Source organism: Panthera uncia (genome assembly GCF_023721935.1).
Source record: "Panthera uncia isolate 11264 chromosome B3 unlocalized genomic scaffold, Puncia_PCG_1.0 HiC_scaffold_1, whole genome shotgun sequence".
NCBI classification, from domain to species: Eukaryota; Metazoa; Chordata; class Mammalia; order Carnivora; family Felidae; genus Panthera; species Panthera uncia.
The window spans coordinates 99,096,301-99,122,010 of record NW_026057582.1 but is presented as its reverse complement, the minus strand read 5'-3'; the positions used below and the strand labels follow the sequence as shown (position 1 = coordinate 99,122,010).

General features: G+C 38.0%; 1 protein-coding gene and 1 pseudogene across 5 annotated transcripts in view; one reads left to right on the top strand and one right to left on the bottom strand.

Moving 5' to 3' along the window:
• The window catches only part of RNF111 (ring finger protein 111), a 91,573-nt gene extending 66,089 nt beyond the window's left edge, over positions 1 to 25,484 (bottom strand). For 4 of the 5 annotated variants that reach the window (XM_049613706.1, XM_049613708.1, XM_049613709.1 and 1 more), the window contains exon 1: positions 25,396 to 25,484. The gene's annotated coding sequence lies outside the window, so the exon portion shown is untranslated. Of the gene's footprint in view, positions 1 to 12,694; positions 13,185 to 25,395 lie in introns of those variants that run through there. The other variant, XM_049613707.1, reaches the window with a different exon arrangement.
• Positions 20,099 to 20,498, top strand: LOC125910049 (60S ribosomal protein L30-like; annotated as a pseudogene).
• Positions 25,485 to 25,710: the final 226 nt, after the last annotated feature.

The window sequence follows — 25,710 nt, the reverse complement described above, 5'->3', positions numbered from 1 at the left end:
AAAATACATTTAAAAGCTCCAGTTTCCATTACTTGGAGCCAAACTCCAGCCAAAGCAATTGGAAAGAGGCTCCAATCTCCCTCACCTTTTTTACCTGTCCTGACAGTCTACAAATCATTTGCAAATGATTTCTATAATTAAAAAGAAAAAAAGAAAAAAGCCAGCATTATGGGAAAGAGAGGTAAGGCTGGAGTAACAGTATCTATGGCAAAATAATACTAATATTATTGATGATGGTAGCGATGATGATGATGGTGATGATGATGACAGAGACGAACAGACTTTAGGAAGTCTACAATTCCTGTTAGCATGAGTTCTCAAATACATCTGTTTGTCCATGGCAGGTTTCCTGATGACACCCTTTCTTTTTGTATCTAAAGAAGAGTTCATTTTTTGAGGCTCAAAATAAAACAGAAGTATCTGACTTTTCCCTACTTGCCTGCCCCTAAAATAAGCACACATTCTTCTAAAGCATTCCAACTTTTCTTTTTTTAAACGCTTAGAAGTGCTTTTATAAAGCTGTTCCTTATGACTCCAGAGCACAAGACAAAGCACACACACAGATACTACAACGTACTATAATACAAATGTGTGATGCTAAAACTCTTTCATCATTCAACCAAATGTCCAGGTTCAGACTTTCCAGGCATTCTGAATAGGGACTGAAGAGTCAAGTAAAAAGGACGCTAGGACCCAGCATCCAAATTTTGATTTTTAATATCATTCTCCAATAAAAAAGGAACCAGGGCTCCTCGGTTCTAGATCTGTGACAGGGAAGATACAAGATGAGCGTGGAGTAGAAAGAAAAGAACACACACACACACACACACACTCAAAAGAACAGAGGCATGTCAAAGGGACACCAGAGCCAACCTGAAAGAGTTCCCAGTGGTCAAAAAATAGAATTGTAGCAACAAAATAAATATTATTAGATTCTAACCCGAAGTATAAAATAAATATTCATTAAACCATACTGACATAAATGACTGAACAAATTAATAAGTGGGAGCAAAGAGACAAAACTTCCTTATAGAAGAATTCCAAATGACTTATGTAAATGCATACCTTCCAGGAAGGGGGTAGAGCTTAACCCCTCTCCCTTTAGTGACTTGCTCCTGACTTGATTCCAAAGAAAGGACTAAGAAGGAGAATAACTACGATGCAGCAAATATTACCCCGGTCAGATGATCAAGGTTAATACCGTAAATCATGCTGCTAACAAGGGACTTCACCTCTGTGGGGCTCTTCTACATAACCCACACCCCCAGTGAAACCAATGAGTAAAACATTAGACAATCTCAAACTGAGGGACATTCTACAAAATACCTGATGAACACTCTTCAAAACTGTTAAGATCATAAGAAAACAATGAGAACTGAGAAACTGTGAGACCAGAGGAGACTACATTCAAATAATATCTGGAGTTTAGTTAACAGTAATGTACCAATGTCGGTTTCTTAGTTGTGAGAGATGTATGATAGGCAAGATGTTAACAATAAAGGAAACTGGGTGAAGGGTACATAACAAATTCTTTGTACTATGTTTGCAACTTTTCTGTAAATGTAAAACTACTGTAAAATAAAAGCTCTATTATTTTTAAAGGGAAGGGCACTAGGGCATTATATACAAATTTCTCCCAAGGAAATCCCTTAAAAAGGGAAGAGACAAATGAGTGAAGGTGGAGCTTACCCTGCTTTCCAACTTCACCAGCCCCTCACCACTGCCAAAAACATCTCCAAAAATCTTACACTGGACTGCTGGGGAGGTAGAGGGAGGGAAATCTAAAGCTGGAACTACCATGTAAAAAGAAAAAGCTTACAACTGTCTGGTCACTCCACTGGGATAGCAAGGCATGAATCTGCATAAACTGGGAAATTATGTATAATTCATGGCATTTCTATAGAGAAATTACTGAATTCTTTCCAAATTACCACCGGGAATTGGGCAAATAAACATGTGTTTCCTGGGTTAAATGTTCAGCAATCATGCTTTCATAGCCAATATGTACACAAAGCACACATGTTCCCGGGTATGTGTGTAAATGTATGTATGTTTTATCAATATTTTGTGACATAAAAAAAATATATTTTCTGACATAAAGAAAACCTATTATTAAATGAGTACAGTAAGGGAGTACACTTCAAAGCACTAAAAGTTACAGGATCTTAATCATTAAATATAATTACCTAAATGGGAATTAAGACAAAACACTAAAATTAAGCCACCTTTTCCTTATACAAGCTAGGAAACCTGTGGTTCCAACTTTGACAACCTTGATTTGGTACTGGCCCATAAGAAATCACCATTAGGGGCCCCTGGGTGGCTCAGTCGGTTAAGTGCCTGACTCCTGACTTCAGCTCAGGTCATGATCTCACGGTCTGTGGGTTTGAGCCCCGCATCAAACTCTGTGCTGACAGGGTGAAGCCTGCTTGGGATTCTGTCTCCCTCTCTCTCTGCCCCTCTTCTGCTCGCTCTCTCTCTCTCTCTCAAAATAAAAACAATTTAAAAAAGAAAGAAAGATGGGGCACCTGGGTGGCTCAGTCGGTTAAGCAGCCGACTTCGGTTCAGGTCATGATCTCACGGTCCGTGAGTTCAAGCCCCGCGTCAGGCTCTGTGCTGACAGCTCAGAGCCTGGAGCCTGTTTCAGATTCTGTGTCTCCCTCTCTCTGACCCTCCCCTGTTCATGCTCTGTCTCTCCCTGTCTCAAAAATAAAATAAAAAATAAAAAATAAAAATAAATAAAAAAAATTAAAAAAAAAAAAGAAAGAAAGAAATCACCATTAGCTGGAATGTAGGCCAAATCAAACTATCCACGTGTTATGGATCTAACTGTGCATCTCCCCCCAGTTCATATGCTGAAAGCCTAACCCCCAATACCATGAATAAGAGTATAAATAGGGCCTTTAAAGAGGTAGTTAAGATTAGATAGTTATATGATGGGCTCTAATCCAATTTGACTGGTATCATTTACAAGAAAAGGAAATCTGGACACACACAGAGACTCAGGGAAAAGACCATGTGAAGATACAGCAGGAAGGTGGGTGGTCATCTGCAAACCAAGGAGACAGACTTCAGGAGTAACCAACCTGACGACACCTATTCTTGGACTTCTAGTCGACAGAACTGGGAGAAAACAGATTTATGTTGTTCAAGCCACCCAGTCTGAAACACTTTGTCATAGCAGCCCTATCAAAGTTACACACCATACAATAAACACTTCCTTAGTATTTTAAATATGCCAGACTGTCCCAAATATTCTAAATACAAAAATGAATAAGACATAATCTTGTCCTTAACAAGTTGGAGTCTAGCAGTTAGGGAAACATATCAGTAGGTAATTAAAATACAGTAAGTGTTATAATACAGGTATGCACTGAAACAAATTGGAGTAGAGCCTAATTCAGTTCTAAAGGGGAGGGTATGTACACCAGGGAAGGTTTTCTAGGAAGAATAAAAGGAAAAAGAGTGAAGTGGGAAGAAATAAGACTTGATCACCCTGTTTTCCATGGCAGAGGTTCTCTGAATAAAACACATATTTAATGATGAAGTATACCTACAAATGTACCAGTTTTCTGAGAGACAATATATGATCTTCTGATAAACAACATCTAATCTTCAAAAATGTCATTCTATTTCAACTATTTGTCTAGAATTATTGTTAGGAAGAAAAAGGAAAAATAAAATGACTTCTTGAGATATTTTTCAGCATTAAGAATGACTAAACAAAGGTCCAGATAATTACCAAATTTCCCCCAGAATTTGTTTCAATTTAATAATACAGGGAAGAATCCACAGTACCTAGAACCCTATATTCTCCCTTAATCTTGAACATGAACACTAAACTCCCTCCCTCTCACATCAGGCAGCAGTCTCACCTTCACTGACCTTTCAGTTGTGAGGGAACTATAAGCTATAATAGAAAGCTAAAACAGAATAAAGATTAATCCCAAAACTTGTCAAGAAATGTATCAATAATCAGCAATATAAAATGAGCCAACAACATGCATTCCAAAATTTGTTTTTAGCCATGGTTTCATGTGAAGACATAAGTGGAATATTCACTATATTCCCAACTGACACAAAGCTGAAAAGCAATGCCAACAAATTGGGCAATCTGGAAGAAATGGACAAATTCCGGAAACAGGAAGAAATAGGAAATCTGAACAGACCCATAACCAGTACAGAAACTGAATCAGTAATCAAAAATCTCCCAACAAACAAGAGTCCAGGGCCAGATGGCTTTCCAGGGGAATTCTACCAAACATTTAAAGAGTTAACACCTATTCTTTTGAAGCTGTTCCAAAAAACAGAAATGGAATGAAAACTTCCACTCATTCTATGAGGCCAACATTACCTTGATTTCAAAACCAGACAAAGACCCCACTGAAAAGGAAAACTATAGACCAATTTCCCTGATGAACATGGATGCAAAAATTCTCAACAAGATACCAGCAAACTGGATCCAACAATACATGAAAAGAATCATTCACCATGATCAAGTGGGATTTATTCCTGGGATGCAAGGCTGGTTCAATATCTGCAAATCTATCAATGTGATACATCACACTAATAAAAGAAAGGATAGATACATCACACTAATAAAAGAAAGGATAAGAACTACATGATCCTCTCAAAAGATGCAAAAAAAGCATCTGACAAAATACAGCATCCCTTCTTGATACAAACCATTAAGAAAGGAGGGATAGAAGGATCACACCTCAGGATCATAAAAGCCATATACAAAAAATGCACTAATATCATCCTCACTGGTAAACTGACAGCTTTCCCCCTAAGGTCAGGAACACGATAAGGACGTCCACTCTCACCACTGTTATTCAACATAGTTTTGGAAATCCTAGCCTCAACAATTAGACAACACAAAGAAATAAAGGCATCCAAATGAGCAAGGAGGAAGTCAAACTTTTACTCTTCACAGACGGCAGGATACTCTATGTGGAAAACCCAAAAGACTCCACCAAAAAACTACTAGAGCTGATACATGAATTCAGCAAAGTTTCAGATATAAAGTCAGTTTACAGAAAGCGATTGCATTCCTATACACCAATAATGAAGCAACAGAAAGAGAAAGCAAGAAATCGATCCCATTTACAATTGCACCAAAAACCATAATATCCCTAGGAATAAACCTAATCAAGGAGGTGAAAAATCTATACACTGAAAAGTATAGAAAGCTTATGAAATTAATTGAAGAAGATGGATTGGAAGAACAAATATTGTTAAAATGTCGATACTACCCAAAGCAATCTACATATTTAATGTAATCCCTATCAAAATAACACCAGCATTCTTCACAGAGCTAGAACAAACAATCCTAAAATTTGTATGAAATCAGAAAAGACCTGGAACAGACAAAGTAATGTTGAAAACAAAAATCAAAGCTGGAGGCATCACAATTCCACTTCAGGATGTAATACAAAGCTGTAATCATCAAGACAGTACAGTACTGGCACAAAAACAGACACTTAGATCAATAGAACAGAATACAGAACCCAAAAACGGATCCACAAACGTATGGCCAACTAATCTTTGACAAAGCAGGAAAGAATATACAATGGAATAAAGACATCTCTTCAGCAAGTGGTGTTGGAAGAACTGGACAGTGACTTGGAGAATGAACCTGGACCACTTTCTTAGACCACACACAAAAATAAACTCAAAATAGATTAAAGACCTAAATGTAATACAGGAAGCCATCAAAATCCTAGAGGAGAAAGCAGGCAAAAACCTCTTTGACCTCGGCTGCAGCAATTTCTTACTTGACATGTCTCCAGAGGCAAGGGAAACAAAAGCAAAAATGAACTATGAGGACCTCAGTCAACATAAAAAGCTTCTGCACGGCAAAGGAAACAATCAGCAAAACTAAAACACAACCAACCGAATGGGAGAAGATACCTGCAAATGACATATCAGATAAAGGGTTAGTATCCAAAATCTATAAAGAACTTATCAACATCAACACCCAAAAACCAAATAATCCAGTGAAGAAACGGGCAAACGACATGAATACACACTTTTCCAAAGAAGACATCCAGATGGCTAAGAGACCCATAAAAAAACTGCTCAATATCACTCATCATCAGGGAAATACAAATCAAAACCACAATGAGATACCACCTCACACCTGTCAGAATGGATAAAATTAACAACTCAGGCAACAACAGATGTTGGTGAGGATGCAGAGAAAGAGGAACCCTTTTGCACTGCTAGTGGGAACGCAAACTAGTGTAGCCACTCTGGAAAAGAGTCTGGACGTTTCTCAAAAAATTAAAAATGGCACTACCCAATGACCCAGCAACTGCACTACCGAGTATTTATCCAAAAGATACAGGAGTGATGATTTGAAGGGCACATGCACCCTAATGTTTACAGCAGTACTATCAACAATAGTCAAAGTATGGAAAGAGCCCAAATGTCCATCAACAGATGAATGGACAAAGATATGGTATATATATACAACAGAGTATTACTCAGCGATCAAAAAGAACGAAATCTTGCTATCTGCAACAACGTGGAAGGAACTAAAGTGTATTATGCTAAGCAAAATAAGCCATCCAGAGAAAGACAAATACTATATGATTTCACTCATATGTGGAATTTAAGATACAAAACAGATGGACATAAAGGAAGGGAAGCAAAAATAATATAAAAATAGAGGGAGACAAACCATGTGAGGCTCTTATATACAGAGAACAAGCTGAGGGTTGCTGGAGGGGTCTTGAGTGGAGGGGAGGGCTAAAGGAGTGAGGGGCATTAAGGAGGACACTTGTTGGGGGACACATGGGTGGTTCAGTCAGTTAAGTATCCGACTTCAGCTCAAGTCATGATCCCACAGTTCATGGGTTTGGGCTCCACATCGGGCTCTGTGCTGACAGCTCAGTGCCTGGAGCCTGCTTCAGATTCTGTGTCTCCCTCTCTCTCTGTCCCTCGCCCACTCACGCTCTGGTGCTCTCTTTCTCTCTCAAAAACAAATAAACATTAAAAAAAATTTTTTTTAAAGTGGACACTTGTTAGGATGAGCACTGGGTATTATACATAAGTGATGAATCACTAAATTCTATTAATTATTATTACACTATATGTTAACAAACTTGGATTTAAATTAAAAATAAATAAAATTAAAAATTTTAAAAACACAAAAAAAGGAAAAAAAAGCTGAAAAGTGTATCACATACAAATTGAGTGACAAAATCAAGACCTGAAAATAAAAGCTTAGAATAATTACCGAAATCATTAAAAATAAATAAATGTAAAATACTGCCACTAAATTTAGCTTATATACAGATAAAGACATAAAGGGGTATTTTGCTTGTTTGTTTTTACCTGAATAATTTGCCTAAAGTCAATAACTGGGTAATATTCAGAGATATTCATTCACAAATGCTCCAAGCTCTCTGTCTAGTTCTATAAAAAGAATAAATGATACAACCATCTTTTTTCAGACTCATATGAAAGTTTTCTAGTCTGAATTTATCAAATTTTCAAGACTTTTTTCACAAATCATCACCACCCACTGACTTTTGTAAAAGTTAAATACAAAAAGCAAGTTCTACTAGCATCTTTTGTCATAGAGATACCCTTGTAAAAATATTCTCTAAATGTAACCCTAAATTTGAGGAAATCTTCCCAAAACTAATAACATATAAAAGTAAAATGTATGACAATAACAAAAAGCATAGGAGGGGAGCAAAGAGAAGTAGACTCTGTTAAGTTTTTATATCATGTGAAATAGTCCATTATTCCTTGAAGACAAAAAGTGAAAAGTTAAAGATGTAAAGCATAAACCCCAGAGCAACGACAAAAGATAAAAAATAAAACAAGTTTGGCTAATAAACCAAAAGTGAAAACAAAATATAACACACACACCAAAAAAAAAAAAAAAAAAAGCCAAAAAACTAAAAAACAAAAAACAGAAAACAAAAAAACAAAACAAACAAAAAAAACTCAACCCCACAAGAGGAGACATGAGAAGGAAAACAAAATACAGAACAGATGGGACAAATAGAAAACAAACAGCAAGATGATGGATTAAAACCTAACTGTAACAAAACAGGGTGGTAGTGGCATAAGGATAGACTGGAGAGTCCAGAAATAGACTCATACATGTCATCAAGTGATTTTCAATAAGGGTGCCAAGATACCAGCAAAGGAATACAGTTTTCAACAAATGGTGGTGGAAAAACTGGTGAACCATGTGGAAAAAACTTAACCTCTACACCTCACACCAGACACAAAAATTAACTCAAAGGGAATCACAGACTGGGGTGTCTGGGTGGCTCAGTCGGTTAAGCATTTGACTCTTGATTTTGGTTCAGGTCATGATCTTATGGTTTGAGGGATAGAGCCCCAAGTCAGGGTTTGCACTGACAGAGCAGAGGCTGCTTGGGAATCTCTCTCTCTCCCTTTCTGCTCCTCCTCCACTCACACGGGCACACATGCATGCAATCACTCTCCCTCTCTCTCAAAATGTATAAATAAACTTAAAAAAAAAAAAAATGGATGACAGACTTAGACCTAAAAGCTAAACCTTAGGGGCCCCTGGGTGGCTCAGTCAGTTAAACATCTGACTTCAGCTCAGGTCATGATCTGACGATTTGTGGGTTCGAGCCTTGCTGAACGCTGTGCCAACAGCTCAGAGCCTGAAGCCTGCTTCAGATTCTGTGTCTCCCTCTCTCTCTGCCCCTCCCCTCCTTGCTTGCATGCATGTGTGTACATGCACATGTGCTTTCTCTCTCTCTCTCAAAAAACAAATTCAGGAAAAAAATAAGCTAAACCTTAAATTTCTAAAAGAAACATAGCAAAAGATAAATGTCATCATACCATGAACAAAGGTCTCATAGAACACAAACAGCACCACTCAATTTTTATAAATTGATAAATTACAAGTGCAGTGGCCCAGTCGGTTAAGCGACTGACTCTTGATTTTGACTTAGATCATGATCTCACAGCTCACAGGTTCAAGTCCCGTGTCAGGCTCTGTGCTGACAGTGCAGAGCCTGCTTGGGATTCATTCTCTCTGTCTCTCTCTCTCCCTCTCTCTCTCTCTCTCTGCCCCTCCCCTGCTTGTGCTCTCTCTCTCTCTCTCTCTCAAAATAAATACACTTAAAATAAACTGAAATACTAAACTTCATCAAACTGAAAATCTGCTCTTCACAGATACCATTAAGAAAACAAAAAAGCACCATTAAAACAAAAAAGCAAGGTAACAAGCTAAATACAAAAAATTAAAAAAAAAAACCATTTACATAAGTGTAATTTGTATGTATATAAATACATACACATAAGTTGAATATACGCAAAACTCTTTCATCTTAATAAGAGAAGCCCACCCAAAAAAAATTTGTCAAAAGATATACACATGGACAATGAGTACATGAAGAAATGCTTGATATCTTCAGTCATCAGGAAAATGCAAATTAAAACCACAATGAGATAAAACTACACACCCAATAAAAGGCTAAAATTTTTAGACCAAAACCACCAAAGGTTAACAAGGATGTGGCACAATTGGAACTCCACGTACAGATCTTTGGTAGCTTCTAATAAAGTCACACATACATCTAACCTATGATCTAGTAATTTCACACCTAGGTTTGAAAACATAGGTATACAAAAAAAATTTGTATGTGAGTGTTCATAGCTTTACTCATAACAACCAAAAATTTGGGAAAAAACAGATCAACAAGGATATATAAAACTAGGATATATAAAAATCAACTAGGATATATAAAAAAATTATGATATATAAATACCAAACTGCAGCAACAATGACAGTAACAGAATGAACCACTGATACAAGTAACATTATGGGTAAATCTCAAAAACATCCTGCTAAGGGAAAGAAATCAGATATAAAGTATATAATTCCATATATATGAAGTTATAGAATAGGCCAATCTAATCTAAGGTAAAGGCAAATTAAAACTGGTTGTGTTCTACAAAGGATTAAAGGGTAGGAGAAACAACTGAGTAGGGGGTACATGAGGGAACTTTCTGAAGTGTTGGTATTCTATTTCTTCATAAGGATTTGGGTTCACAAACAAACTTTTGGCAAAACTTAAATCATACACTTAAAATTTATGCATTTCACTGTATGTAAATTTTACTATAAAAAGAAAGAATTAAACGAATATTCAAGTCTAGTTAATGATATGGAAGCTGAATTTGTTTGGGGATAAGATGCACTGATATCTAGGGGCACCTGGGTGGCTCAATCAGTTTAAGCATCCTACTTCGGCTCAGGTCATGATCTCACAGCTCACAGTGAGTTCAAGCTCTGCATCGGGCTCTGTGCTGACAGCTCAGAGCCAGGAGCCTCTTCAGATTCTGTCTTTCTCTCTCTCTCTGCCCCTCCCCTGCTCACACTCTGTCTCTCAAAAATAAATAAACATTAAAAAAAAATAATAAAAAAAAAAAGCACCGATTTCAGCAATTTACTTTAAAACACATAACAGGGGCACCTGGGTGACTTAGTGTGTTGACTCTTGATTTCGGCTCAGATCATGATCTCACAGTTGTGGGATCAAGCCCCAATAACAGAACAGCACAGAACCTGCTTGGAATTCTCTCTCTCTCTCTCTCTCTCTCTCTCTCGGCACTCCACCCCTGCTGGGTCACTCGCTCTCTCACAAAATAAACTTATAAATTCATAAACTCATGAATAAATAAATCATAAAAACAAACCACCAACCAGTAAGCATGACTGAAAGATGGTTAGAAGAATGAATAGATGGACAGGTGATAAAACAAAAAACAGCAAACCATTAATTACAGAATGTAGGTGATGGGGAAATGGGTGTTCACTGTACAATTCTTTCAACTTTTATGTTTGAAATTTTCAACAACAAAATGCTAAAAGGAAAACATGATGAGCAAAAGAAGCCAAACAGAAAAAGTTCTAGAACAAATTGATTCGTAATGTCAAACATCAAATCAGTGTTTGCCTATGGCAAGAGATGGGGTGAATGATGACAGAGGAGCAAGAAAAAACTTTCTAAGGTGATAGAATTATTTTATATCCTGATTGGAGTGTTGGCTACATGGATATATACATTTACCAAAACTCACTGAACTGTAGAGTAAAAATATATGCCTTACATTATATATAAATTATACTTAAATTAAATTGATTTCTAAAATATGTTCCCTATATCTCTCTCTGCCCCTCACCCCATCTCAAAAGTAAACATTAAAAAAAACTTAGGGGCACCTGGATGGCTGTCAGTTAAGCGTCTGACTTCAGCTCAGACCATGATCTCGCAGTCTGTGGGTTCGAGCCCTGCATCAGGCTCTCAGAGCTTGGAGCCTGCTAGGGTTTCTGTCTCCTCTCTGCCCCTCCCCCTCTCTCTGTCTCTCTGTCTCTGTCTTTGTCTCGAAAACAAACATTAAAAAAAATTTTTTTAAGATGTTCCCTGTAGAAAATCTGGAATATGCAGAGAAATTAAGCACGCCCATCACACCAACCAAATAAAGTATCACCATCCTTCTCTCTTCTGACAAAGACCATGCCCACTGGAAATAAAAATATACCTCATGTCTTCCTTAAAGGCAATACAGAAATACTAGTTAAGCCCCTGAATTTTGGAATCCCTTTCTCAGGTGAGTCAAAACCTACTAACTTAAATCCCTTCAACTCCATTACTACTTTTACTAACCACTGTATGCCTAAATCTCCTCATCTGAAAAATGGAAATATTTACCTTAAAGGGTTCTTGTAAATTTTAAACAAAATAATGTATGCACACGCTGGCTTTTATTATTATTTTTAAAGGTGAAGAGTCACCTAGCTTTTAGAAATCATCCTGGCAGGGGCGCCTGGGTGGCTCAGTCGATTAAGTGTCCAACTTCAGCTCAGGTCATGATCTCAAGGTTCATGAGTTCAAGCCCCATGTTGGGCTCTGTGCTGACAACTCAGAGCCTGGAGCCTGCCTCTGATTCGGTGTCTCCCTCTCTCTCTGCCCCTCCCCCATTCGTACTCTGTCTCCTCTCTCTCTCTAAAATAAATAAAACATTTAAAAATTTAAAAAAAAAAAAAAAGACCTCAAGTGGAGAATAAGGATAAAGGCAAATCAGAGGAATGGCAGGCAGGAAGGTGGTTATGAAAATAAGATGGTTAGGGGCACCTGGATGGCAGAGTCGGTTAAGCGTCTGACTTTTGCTCAGGTCATGATCTCGAGGTTCATGAGTTCAAGCCCCATATTGGGCTCTGTGCTGACAGCTCAGAACCTCGAGAGTGCTTCACATGCTGTGTGTGTCTCTCTCTGCCCTCCCCCGCTCATGCCTCTGTCTCTCTCTTTCTCTCAAAAGTAAATAAACATTTAAAAAAAAATCATCCTGGGGGCGCCTGGGTGGCGCAGTCGGTTAAGCGTCCGACTTCAGCCAGGTCACGATCTCGAGGTCCGTGAGTTCGAGCCCCGCGTCAGGCTCTGGGCTGATGGCTCGGAGCCTGGAGCCTGTTTCCGATTCTGTGTCTCCCTCTCTCTCTGCCCCTCCCCCGTTCATGCTCTGTCTCTCTCTGTCCCAAAAATAAATAAAAAAAAAACGTTGGAAAAAAAAAAAAATTAAAAAAAAAAAAAAATCATCCTGGCAAAAAAAATCCACAAGCTTCCCGTTTTCTCTCTTTCTTTTTTTTGGGGGGGGAGGGGGGTAGGCCTTTAATCCTCTTAGGTACACCCACCTCAAGTTAGTCTATCTTATTCAAATGAACCTCAATTCCTCTTGAAGATCATATCAAAATCCTGGGGGCACCTGGGTGGCTCAGACTGTTAAGAGTCAAACTCTTGGTTTCAGCTCAGCCCAGGCTCAGCTCATGATCTCATAACCGGATGATGGAGGCGTCACTCCATGCTGACAGCACAAAGCCTGCTTGGAATTCTCTCTCCCTCTCTCTCTGCCCCTCCTCCCACTTGCACTTTCTCTCTCTCTCAAAATAAGTAAGAAAACATTAAAAAACAAAACAAAACAAAAACCCCTGAACTGTTAAAGCACCCAAAGGGTGGGGTAACAAAATAAATACAAATGAAACAAAAAACTAGATTAGGAAAGATGGCAGCTGGCTGAGAATGTAGGATCTAATGTGGTAAGCAAAACTGCCCAAGGAAACAATTTCTCCTCGGATAAAGTCCAACAAGTTTATTAAACAAAATTTGTTTTTGCTCTTCCTGTATCATTTGGGTCAAAATATGTAAGCTGGAGGATATTAAGAACATGTTCTAAAGAATAAGAACTAGAGTCATAAGGAGAAAAAACAGAGTTACTTACATTCTAATGATTGAAGGTAAAGGTATACTGAAAACTGGATTAGGAAAAACACCTCTGGGTAGAGAGCACACCCTTAATGTGAATTCAACAATATGAAAACAACGAAAGAATAATTTAAACCATGTAGATTATGCTTGCAATTCTGCTCAATAATTATATACCCAAATGAACACAAGAAAGATAAAATTTTACCATTCTCTAGGTGGTCTCACTTCCCATGTGCCTCTCGTGATATAAACATTTTACTGTGCTGTCAGATTCTAATGTTGAGAGCCATTTATTTTTCCCACAACATGAATCATAAACACAGCCTACTACTTCTAGTGTTTAACAATGAAATGTGATTTGTTCCAATACTAAAGGACAAACAGGATACACTGGACTCTAAGAGACTGTATGTCTATATTTTATGGCCAACTTTAGGGATTTCCAAGGTTATTTTGACTGACATTTTTGCCTACCTTGGGTCTGTGTATTCTGACAGCAAAGTGAAAATCCTAGTGGCGAGAACTAAAATAGCAAGCCTATTAGACAACTGAGGATACTAGTAGGGAGAAACCAAGGATTCACGATCCTCTATGCTAATGTCAGCCACCTTATTCAACAAACCCTTTTTGGCTGTTTTGCTACTAGCCACCGCTCAAGGTCATAATTAAGAAGACAGTTAAGATACTATTCTATCCCCCAAAAATCTCACATTCTGGATAAATACAGTAATCTTAACCCCAATGTGGATTTCCATACATGTAAGTCTAGCCTAGACACATTTACTTATATACTTTATGGGCAATCTTTTGAATTTTGGTTTCAGTATATATATGAGTTCTTCCTGTTAGAGATAATCAGAAAAAAAGAGCAACTGAAGATTAATAAAAATGACAGGAAAGAAAAGAAAAAAAATTTTTTAAGTATTTATTTTTGGGAGAGAGAACAATCAGGAAAGCATGTGCACACAGGCTGTCAGAGCAGAGCTCTATGTGGGACTCTAACTCACAAACCATGAGATCATGACCCAAATGGAAATCAAGAGTAGGACACTTAACCAACTGAGCCACCCAGGCACCCTGAAAAGAAAAAAATATTTTAAATTGAAGCTTGTTCAAGATAAAGGAAGATGACTGAAATTAAGTCCAGGCCTTAGAACTGCTACCTAGAACTACTATCTGTGAAGAAAAATATTCATTCACATGGGAATAAAATGGGTAATTTCAAGAGTCTAAAAAGAATGATGTACTCTGTGATGGCAAATCACAGGATAAATACAAGTTAGGTGATCCAAACTTTTTCCATCCAAGCACCTGGGATCAGACCAGAATCTGGAAATGTTAACTAGGCAACAGAAATTAATTTTACAGTAGCTTATTAATATTTTAGAAGATATACTACCATTGATAATGTATTAGCTACCATTTATTCAGTTTACTATTTTCATTCAACAAGTATTTATTGAGAGTCTATTGTAATGTGGCCACTGTTGTAGGCACTGGGATCAGCAGCCATGAGCAGGATACAGAAAGTCTTTGCTTTCATGAAAATTAGATGCAAATGAGGACAAACAAGGCACAAGTAGACAAACAATCATGATAATTTTAGAGAGAAATCTGTGCTATTAAGAAAATAAAACAAAGAGGAAAAGCTGACCATCAGTGGGCTCCTCACTAAGAAGCTAAAGACCTGAAATATGAGAAGAAGCCACCAGTCAGCCACAGCACACAGTGCTAAAGGAAGAGCATTCCTAGCAGAGGAAACAATAAAAGAAAGATCATGTGGCAGGAAGAGGCCTAACAAACAACAGAAAGAAGGGGAGGGGAGGAAAGAAAGATGGTACACAAGCTGGATCAGAGATGGTCAAGGGCCAGATCAGGTAAGGTCTGTTAAGGAACCACGTGCCATGCTTTTATTTCATTTTATCCTCACTAAAAACTATTATCTCGAAGGAACTAAGGATTATAGAAAGTTAGGCAACTTGCCCAAAGTCTAACACACACATCTGGATCTTAATTCTGACAGAAGTTGCTGGTTTTGGTCTTTCACATTTTAAAAATTAAATGTACAGTTATGCACGCTTTCAAATGTTCACTCACGACTCTGGTTCCAATGACATTATTTTTGTATAAGATTATGTTACTCAGCCACAATGTCTTCTATTTTCCTTCGAGATTTTTGGAACTTAGCCTACACAGTGGGAGAATGCTAAAGGACTATTAAAATGGAGTAACTGAGGGGTGCCTGGGTGGCTCAGTCAATTAAGCATCTGACTTTGGCTCAGGTCATGATCTAGAGGTTCATGAGTTCAAGCCCCACGATGGGCTCTGTGCTGACAGCTCAGAGCCTGGAGCCTGCCTCTGATTCGGTGTCTTCCTCTCTCTCTGCCCCTCCCCCATTCGTACTCTGTCTCCTCTCTCTCTCTAAAATAAATAAAACATTTAAAAATTAAAAAAAAAAAAAAAAAAGACCTCAAATGGAGAATAAGGATAAAGGCAAATCAGAGGAATGGCAGGCAGGAAGGTGGTTATGAAAATAAGATGGTTAGGGGCACCTGGGTGGCTCAGTCGGTTAAGTGTCTGACTTTGGCTCAGGTCATGATCTCGAGGTTCATGAGTTCAAGCCCCATATCGGGCTCTGTGCTGACAGCTCAGAGCCTGGAGCCTGCTTCAGATTCTGTGACTCCCTCTCTCTCTCTGCCCTTCCCTGGCTTGCACACCCTCTCTCTCTCCCTCACTCTCTCCCTCTCTCGCTCTCAAAAGTAAATAAACATTAAAAATTAAAAAAAAAAGATGGTTAGCTATTGGTTTTTTTAACAACCAAAATTCTCTACATATTCTCTCAGATTTATAGAGGTAAAGCAGTCTGTGTTTGACCTAGTCCTCCTGTTTTCATTTTATTATGACCAAAAAACTTTTTAAGTATAGTTGACAATGTAACATTAGTTGCAGGCGTACAACATAGTGATTCAATCTCTCTGTGTTATGCTATGTTCACCACAAGATGCTGCCAACTGTCATACAATGCTATATAATACCACTGACTATATTCCCTATTCTGTACCTTTTATTCCTATGACTTATTCATTCTATAACTGGAAGCCTGTATCTCCCACTCCCCTTCACCCATTTTGTCCATCCCCACCTCTCCCCTCTGGCAACCACCAGTCTGTTCTCTTTACTTATAGGCCTGATTCTGCTTTTTCTTTATTCATTTGTTTTATTTTTTAGATTCTACATATAAGTGAAATCATATGGTATTTGTCTTTCTTTGACTTATTTCACTTAGCATAATACCCTCTAGATCAATCCATGTTGTCACAAGTGGTGGCAAAATCTCATCCCTGTTTTATGGCTGTATAAGATTCCATAAAATGGCCATTTTCATCTGGTACTATATACAGTTCTTTAAAGAAATGTGATTTCACAGAAAGTACAATCAAATCTGTGACAGTCTGCAGATGTTTTGTAATAAAAGTATTACATCACATGATTTTCTTCACTTAATGACTACTTTCTATTAAAGAACACAGTTGTTAAAGTAGACTTAGACTTTGTAAAGTGAACCTATTTACATGTGTACTTTTTCACATATTTAAACATGATTCTACCACTAAGAGTTGAGAAGAGCCAATTTCCGTATCAACAGTGTAACTTGCTGCTGGTATTTATCAAAAACAAAAGTTCACATTTTGTTTAAACATGGTAAATTATACATGTACCTTTCTCTCAAATTTCCTTGCAATCCCCACTAAATGAAAAAATATTTTAATTCACCAAAAAAGAAAAGGAGCTAACAACAAGAAAGAGCAACAAAATCTTACCATCTGACAACAACTCCCAAAAGAGAACAGAAAAAAAAAAAAAAAAAAAATGACTAAGATGTCATGAAAGCTAACACAAAAATATTTCTTAAAACTGAAGGACATAAGCCCTTGCTACCTCCATCTTCAGAAATCACCATTCTCCTCATCCACTCCATTCCAGTCACAACAGCTTCTTGGCTTTTCCTTGAGCAGGCCAAGTATGCTATGCTATTTAATCTGCCCGAAATGCTTGTCCCCCAGATAGCCACAAGGATCTCACTTGTTTCCTTTCAGTCTGTGCTAAAAATGTTTCCTTGTCCTTGAGACCATCCCCGATCATCTTACATTTAAAAAGTTAACCTCACTCCCGGCTTCTTTTACCAGCTCAGTTATTGCCATAATTACCATATGTAAAATTTACTTGTTTTCCCAATAGAGCCTAGTCTGTTTTCACATTATGTGCCCCAAAGCTTAGAACACAGAGTTGGTATTCAATAAATACGTGTTGAGTTATTACTTAAAATAACCTAAAGTTGTGACACAACTATATCAAAAGAAAGGGTGAAGAAAGAAGTGTGGATTTCTTTTCCATAAGAAGTCAAAAGATAACTGGCACAGCAAGGCTCAAACGTTCTGACTTGAGAACCCCTTTAGACTCTTAAAAATAATTGAGAATCTCCCAAAAGTTTAAATTCTAGGTTATATTTAATACAATATTAGAAAATAAAATCAATGCTTAAAAATTTATTTTTTAAAAACAGCAATAGTAAGTCTATTACATGCTAATATTAAGTGACATTTTATCTTTTCAAAAAAGTTAAAGAGTAGTACTATTACACATTTGTGCTAATCTCTTTAATGTCTGACTTAATAGAAGAAACTTGGATTCTTAAATCTGCTTCTGTATCCTATCTAATAAGAAATCCAGCTTTTGGGCGCCTGGGTGGCTCAGTCGGCTGAGCGTCTGACTTCAGCTCAGGTCACGATCTCATGGTCCATGAGTTTGAGCCCCGCGTTGGGCTCTGTGCTGACAGCTCAGAGCCTGAAGCCTGCTTTGGATTCTGTGTCTCCCTCTCTCTGCCCCTCCCCCACTCACCCTCCTCTCTCTCTCTCTCTCTCTCTCTCTCTCTCTCTCTCAAAAATAAATATAAACATTAAAAAAAAAAAAAAAGAAACCCAGCTTCACACAAATATGTACTTAAAAGAGAAGAATATCTTGGGGCACCTGGGTGGCTCAGTAGGTTAACCATCCGACTCTTGATTTTGGCTCAGGTCATGATCTAGAAATTGGTGGGTTTGAGCCCCACATCAGGCTCCACAGCTAGCAGCACAGAGCTTGCTTAGGATTCTCTCTCTCTCTCTGCCTCTCTCTCTGCCTCCCACCACCCTGCTCGCACTCTTTCAAAATAAATAAACTTAAAAAAAAAAAAAAAAGAGAGTATCTTTAATAACTTTGTCAGATAAGTGTATATACTATTCTTTGACATTAACCCAAAACAAAACTTAGTAAGTATAATTTTGTAAAGGTTACTTGCAATGTTGAATCTGATAACTTATCAATGAAACTTCTTATCATTTCATTAAATATCTATTGATTTATCTTGCACTTAAATAGATCTTTCACACATACATGACTTTGTAATATCATGCACAGGTCATTAGAAAAGTTGGCCCACAAAGTTATGCATATCTTGCAAACACTGACACATTTCATTATACAATAGTCATTTTATACACATTTTGTTAATATCACCATCAATTTCATCAAAAAGGTCCTAAGAAGCTGCCAAACTCATAGTGGCAGATATGCATTCCAAAATTCTAATTTTTGCTTGAAAGCCTTAATTTTATCTTGGCAATAATTTCTGTCAGTTGTTTTCCCTCACTTCATTTATTTTTGAGAAAACATACACAAATACCCAAGTTTAAGTAACTACAGTTTTCATTCTTTCAAGTAAAAATACAGTTCCATTAAAAAAAAGCAACTAAGTTTGCTAGTTCATCCTGTAACTCAATCACACAAGTACTTTTCTTCAAGACAAGCATAATTTGGGATGAAGCAAAAGTGCCTTACAACATTCTCATTTTATCACATGAAACATTAAAAAGAAAAAAAATATTAAAAAGACATGTACTCAAGGGACAAGATTAATAAAACAGGTTTTACTGCTTTATAAAGAACTTTGTTAAAAGAAACTGGTTTTATTTTTGTTTTTTTCATGGTTTTCATTCTTAAATGAAACTGGCTTTGTGAATGTGTAGTAATGAAAAATATGATGACTATTAGTACAGTTTTAGCCACGGTCTGAATATGCACTGCAGGGCCAGCAGTTTTGCCCATCACTGTTTGTACTATCACTGCAAATGCCAACATAGGTAAGTAGTGAAGAAGAACTTACTATTATCAAATAGTTTCATTCAACCCAGCCAATTTGCTGAAACACTTGCAGAGCTCCCCACAAGACGCCATACTGCTGTGCTGTATACATATAAAATAGTTAAGAGGAGATAGATCTTCAGGGAAAAGAAGAGGGATGGCAAGAAAATTTATCTTTCTGTGTATACCCTTCGTATCTTATGAATTTGGTACCCTGTGTACTGCTTTTATCTTTAAAACTTAAATATATTTTTTAAAAGACAACAAAATCACTGACATCAAAAGTAACTAAGCAGATATATAAGCATACTATAAGAAATATGATAGTAATACCAGAAAAAAAAAAAACCAAAAAACCTCTTAGGAGTTCGACTTCAGCTCGGGTAATGATCTCACAGTTTGTGGATTTGAACCCGCTGTGCTGACAGCTCAGAGCCTGGAGCCTGCTTTGGATTCTGTGTCTTCCTCTCTCTGCCCCTCCCCCACTCACGCTCTGACTCTCTCTCAAAAATAAACAAACATTAAAAAAATTTTTAAACCATGTACATATATTAATTGCCTCAAAAATTAACTAGTTAAAAACCATTCAAAATATTGTCTGGTATCTTGGTGGCTGCTCCTGCTTGGGGCCATCCCTCACCTAAGGCAGGAAGATGGTGGCTGCAAAGAAGACAAAAAAAGTCGCTGGAGTCAATTACCTCTAGTCTCCCAACTTCTTACGAAAAGTGGAAGTATGTACTGGGGTACAAGCAGCTGAACATGATCAGACATGGCAAAGCAAAACTGATGATCCTCGCCAACAACTGCCCAGCCTTGAGGAAATCTGAAATAGATTATTACACCATGTTTGGCCAAAACTGTGGCCAATAGTGATTGTCTATCACTAGAGTGGCAACAACACTGAACTGGGCACAGCATGTGGGAAATACTACAAAGTATACACACTGGCTATCATTGACCCAGGTGATTCTGGTATCATTAGAAGCATGCCAGAACAGACTGGTGAACAGCAAATCACACAAAATTTTCCTTAAATAAAACTGGCCAGAGCTTGTTTTAAAAAACAAAAAAGCCCAAAATACTGTCTGGAAAAATACTTACAAATCAGGATTAAAAATAAATAAATAAAGCAAATACCCACATACAGGTGAGAAAATGGCTGTGAGACATACCTTGTAACAATAACTTTCCAGAAAAATGTCCACGTATTTCCACTCATATTTGAAACATTATTCTGTATTATAATTAAAAATCTCATTTAAAAAGCTAGTTAAGGCTCATGCTCTGTCTCTCTCTCTGTCAAAAATAAATAAACATTAAAAATAATAATAATAAATAAATAAATAAAAGGCTAGTTAAAAAGCAACAATTTCCTTCAGACTAGAATGTCTGATGACTTAGTTAAAAACAATGAAGTATGCACACCTTGCCATTTTTAATTTTTTTTTTAACGCTTATTTATTCTTTAAGAGAGAGGATGAGCAGGGAAGAGGCAGAGAGAGGGAGACACAGAATCCGAAGCAGGCCCGAGGAAGCTGTCAGCACAGAGCCCGACACAGGGCTCGAACCCACGAACTGCAAGATCATAACCTGAGCCGAAGTCAGACGCCCAACCAACTGAGCCACCCAGACACCCCTACACCTTGTCATTTTTAACAGTTAAGTGATTAAACCCTCAACATATGAAATGTAACACAAAGTAAAATATTTTATTTTTTTCTATTTCATTTGATCATAATTAAGATCAAATCAGAACTTATTTATTTTAAAAAACAGAAAAATAATACAGTGTTTTATGGCAAATATAATAAATTACTACATTTATTTACTTCATAAATAAAATCTTCATAGAAATATAAACCCACTATCAACATCTAAGTTTAGGTTTCTCAGAGGATGTCCTGATCCAGGAAATAAGAGATTATTTCTATATATAAACAGAAAACTCAAGGGTGCCTGGGTGGCTCGATGGGTTGAGTGTCCGACTTCAGCTCGGGTCATGATCTTGTGGTCTGTGAGTTCGAGCCCTGCATCAGGCTCTAGGCTGACAGCTCAGAGCCTGGAGCCTGCTTTGGATTCTGTGTCTCCCTCTCTCTCTGCCCCTCCCCCACTCATGCTCTGTTTTTCTCTCTCTCTCTCTCTCTCAAAAATAAATGTGAAAAAAAAAAATTAAACAGAAAACTCAAAAGCAAATTGGACTCCCCACTAAAAGGAACCAGGGCTCCTTAGAGATTCCAAGACTGAGACAGGAAAGATATAAGATGAGCTTGAACTTCTTGTTGTGCCAAAGAGAAAGGAAATACAGTATTCATAAAAAATTATGTATGTCAAAAACACAGGAGCCAGGGTGGAGAGGCTCTCACTGGACAAACATGGGATAATTTGAGCATCAAAATAAGTAAAGGCAGTAATGGATTTATAATCCATTGAATAAAACACGAAGTAGGTAGGTTCATATTGATAATAGATAAAAGAGTGCTTCTTCCATACAACAGCCTATTGATTAGAGATGGTAGAGTTTGAAATAAGCATTCTGCAACCATCAAAGTAAAGATCAACAGAGGCAAGAATCATCAATGGATGTTTACATAATGTCATTATCATCCCTAACAAAATTAACATAATTCCTTAATATCTAATATCCTTGATAGATGATATCCATTCACATTCATATTTCCCCCAAAGTGTTCCAAAAATGACTTCCTACAATTGATTTGAGTGAGGATTTAAACAAGGTCAACACATTACATTTGGTTGCTACACATAAAATATTTTTAACATCGTCTGTCAGCAATTATGGAAAAGCCTAACACACAAACCAAACAACTTAACACTTGTAGATTCTCCAGAATCAAACACAATCCAATGCCTTTGCTGTTCCCTTTATCTGCAAGATTCCTCAAAATTATCAGTATGGCTGATTCTTTTTAGTAAATGATCACAACTCATCACCTCTAAAAAGAAGTTAGGCCCTCCCTAACCACTCAATCCACAGTACAGCTCCACTTCCACTCATTCTTCATTACATGGTCTTATTTTCTTCATGGCACTCACCACTACCTCAAACTATTCTGTTTATTATGTTTCCCACAGTAGAATGACAACTCCCTGAAGGCAAAGTGCCTTCCTCACTGGAGACCAAAAACAATACTGAGAACATGAGACATTCAATAAATACATACTGAGTAACTAAGTAATAACTCACTACCCTTATTTAAAATGTAAGCTCAGGGGCGCCTGGGTGGCGCAGTCGGTTAAGCGTCCGACTTCAGCCAGGTCGCGATCTCGCGGTCCGTGAGTTCGAGCCCCGCGTCGGGCTCTGGGCTGATGGCTCGGAGCCTGGAGCCTGTTTCCGATTCTGTGTCTCCCTCTCTCTCTGACCCTCCCCCGTTCATGCTCTGTCTCTCTCTGTCCCAAAAATAAATAAAAAACGTTGAAAAAAAATTAAAAAAAATAAAATAAAATGTAAGCTCAATTTAGTATTTGTTTTTAAACATTTGTAGCTCACTCCACATGTAATGATATGAATTGAATACCTGTAGAAACCTGGGTCAGCTGTTACCAAGAATCGGTGGGATCAGGAAAGAAAGAACAGAGGTGTAAGGCATTCAAACACAATTCTGGACTTTAACTGAACGATTACAGGTTTCTGAAAGAAAAATTATTCAGGATGATTTAAAGAGCATTACCAGAAATAGAACAAATTTCATCTCTTAGTATCATATGAGAGCTATTAAATCATATATAATATCTACAACGGGAGAGAAGTATTATCTAGAACAACAAACATGGCTGCCTCCTGGGTTTGTTGTTTTTTTTCCTCACCTAATATACACATGAAGGAATTTAACTCTCAGTACAGCACTTCTTTCTAGGAATTGAATCATAATGAATACACCAATAAGTACCAAAAACACCTAACTAAAAATATGAATCATTAAATTGGGACCTAGAGAAACCTAGAAAGCCATCCCACACTTCTCATTTAACAATTGAAAGAGATCAGAAGCCAAGGATGGTTATCAATAAAGTCACCTATCTAATAAATAGCAAGCAAAGCTAGATCTAAAATCCAGATCTCCTATCTCCAACCTTATACTCTTTCATAAGATAATGTCACCCATAGAATGCTAATGTCAAGTTACGAACATACTTTAATTACTATCATTTTTAGTGTTGTCACTTTTTTTCTTCCTATTGAAGTCCTAGCTCACAGAGGGAAAAGTTAAAAGAAGACACATATAACTATGCTCTAAGTAAATAAAGCATGTTACAGAAACCCCTCTTTGGCAAAATAATAAAATGTCTAAAAAATTTAATTGGCATGACTCAAGAATTTTTAATCCCACTTTAAATTTTAAAATGAAAATAACGGGGCACCTGCCTGGCTCAGTTGGTGGAGCATGGGACTCTTTACCTGGGTGTTCTAAGTTCGAGCCCCACACTGGGTGTAGCAATTACTTAAAAAATAAGTAAAGAGCCACATATATAAGATCCACCATCCCTGTGAACAAGGAGAGAGTCTCCACTCTTCCCAGTTTTTCTTAAAATATTGTTCAGACGAATTCACAAACATCGTCACCAGCTTTTAGAATACTACTCTGAATCTTAGATGGCAAACAAATGAGCAGGGGAAAAATGTCATGTGTCCAAGGTTAATGAGAAGAAATGGACAAAAGTAAAATAATTCAAGGCTTTAAAAAAAATTAAAGATTGTTTTCAGAGTAAGAGGGCCTCTTTCTCATCCCGTTTTATCTCACAACACAACCAAAGACTACTGTTTAGTATGAAAAGCAACAGTTTATATTGACATGAAAATATTTACTAAAAAACATATAGTAACAAACCATCAAAATGTAGATCTTCACCATAATAAAGCTGAGTAAAAATAGTATTACAGAACTTCCACGTAATATCGAAATCACATTCTAACGTTTGAAAGCAAACACACACACACACACACACACACACACACACACACAAAATGGGAAAGCAAATGGGACCTCAGCTCATATTTTCCCCAGGCTGTTCTTTTCGACTGAAGAGGTCCCTAATACAAGAAAATTAAACATAAAAATACCAAGTAAAATAAAGTTTCTATTAAGTCGGGTTCAAAAGCTAAAACAACTATAAAATGAAGTCTATGTCAGCTGGCACCTGACCACTCCAGAGAGTTCTAAATTCATACTGCACATAAATCAAGAAACAGGAAAGCACACAATACAATGGAGTCACCTCACAGTACGAACATGAACAAATTAAATGAATACCCTATATACTTCCTGGTATTTTTAAGCACTAAAACTTGGGACTTGCGTTAAGAAGTATCTGTAAAGATTATAGCCTATTTAAAAGCTATGGTGCCAAACCTCTATTTCTACAGTACAGAACAGATATTTCCACTACAGCCTTGCCGCTGCCTCTGACAAATTACCTAAGGACAATAATAAAATATACAGCTTCTTTTCTAATGACCAAACCAACTCTACACAAAAATCTGACGCGTCTGTATTTCTGCTGTTCCGCGGACGTTTCCTTGATCACATAAGACGGCAACTCCCTAACCGTCAGGGCTGACTTAGCGCCCTCCAACACCCCCGGTGCGGGTTACCTTCATCACTCCATTGTCAAATCGCACTCCCACGCCTCAGTCCTCAGTCCCCTTCCTAGACTCTAGGGAGAGTCCAAAGAGGAAAAGAAATCCCCTCACCCACACTCCCTTACTGTGGGGTGTGGGTGTGTCTGTAGACGAATGCTTTGCTCAAACACAATTAATTCTCTTGCGAAGACCCAGACCCTAAGTCACTATGCAGCCAGCAGTAACCGGCCGGTCGCCGACCCCAGCCTTCCGCGGCCGCAGCCCTTCCTCTTTCTCCCCTCCAGGCCGGCCCCTCCCCCGTTGCGCGCACGCGCGGCCTCCAATCGATCCCCTCCCCCCTAGCCCCCTCACCTTAATCATTAGCTACCCTTTTCCCAGAGTCCGGGAATCACTGGCCCAGGAAGGAAGACAGCAGATGGAAGAGGGGAAGAGGATGCGTCGAGAGCCAGTGATCTGGGCTTTCAGATCTCGGCCTAATAGGCCCCTATAGTCAAGAGCTGCGTCTGTCACCGCCACCAAACCGTACGAGCGGCAGCGCCTGGTTCGGCCCAGTTCACCCGGCCTGGGTTCAGAACGCCTGATTTGATCCCACAAGAACTCCTTCCCTGAAGCTGCGGGCGTTTCTGTGCTGCGCAGACCGAACACCTCGCCACCGTCGCCGCCACT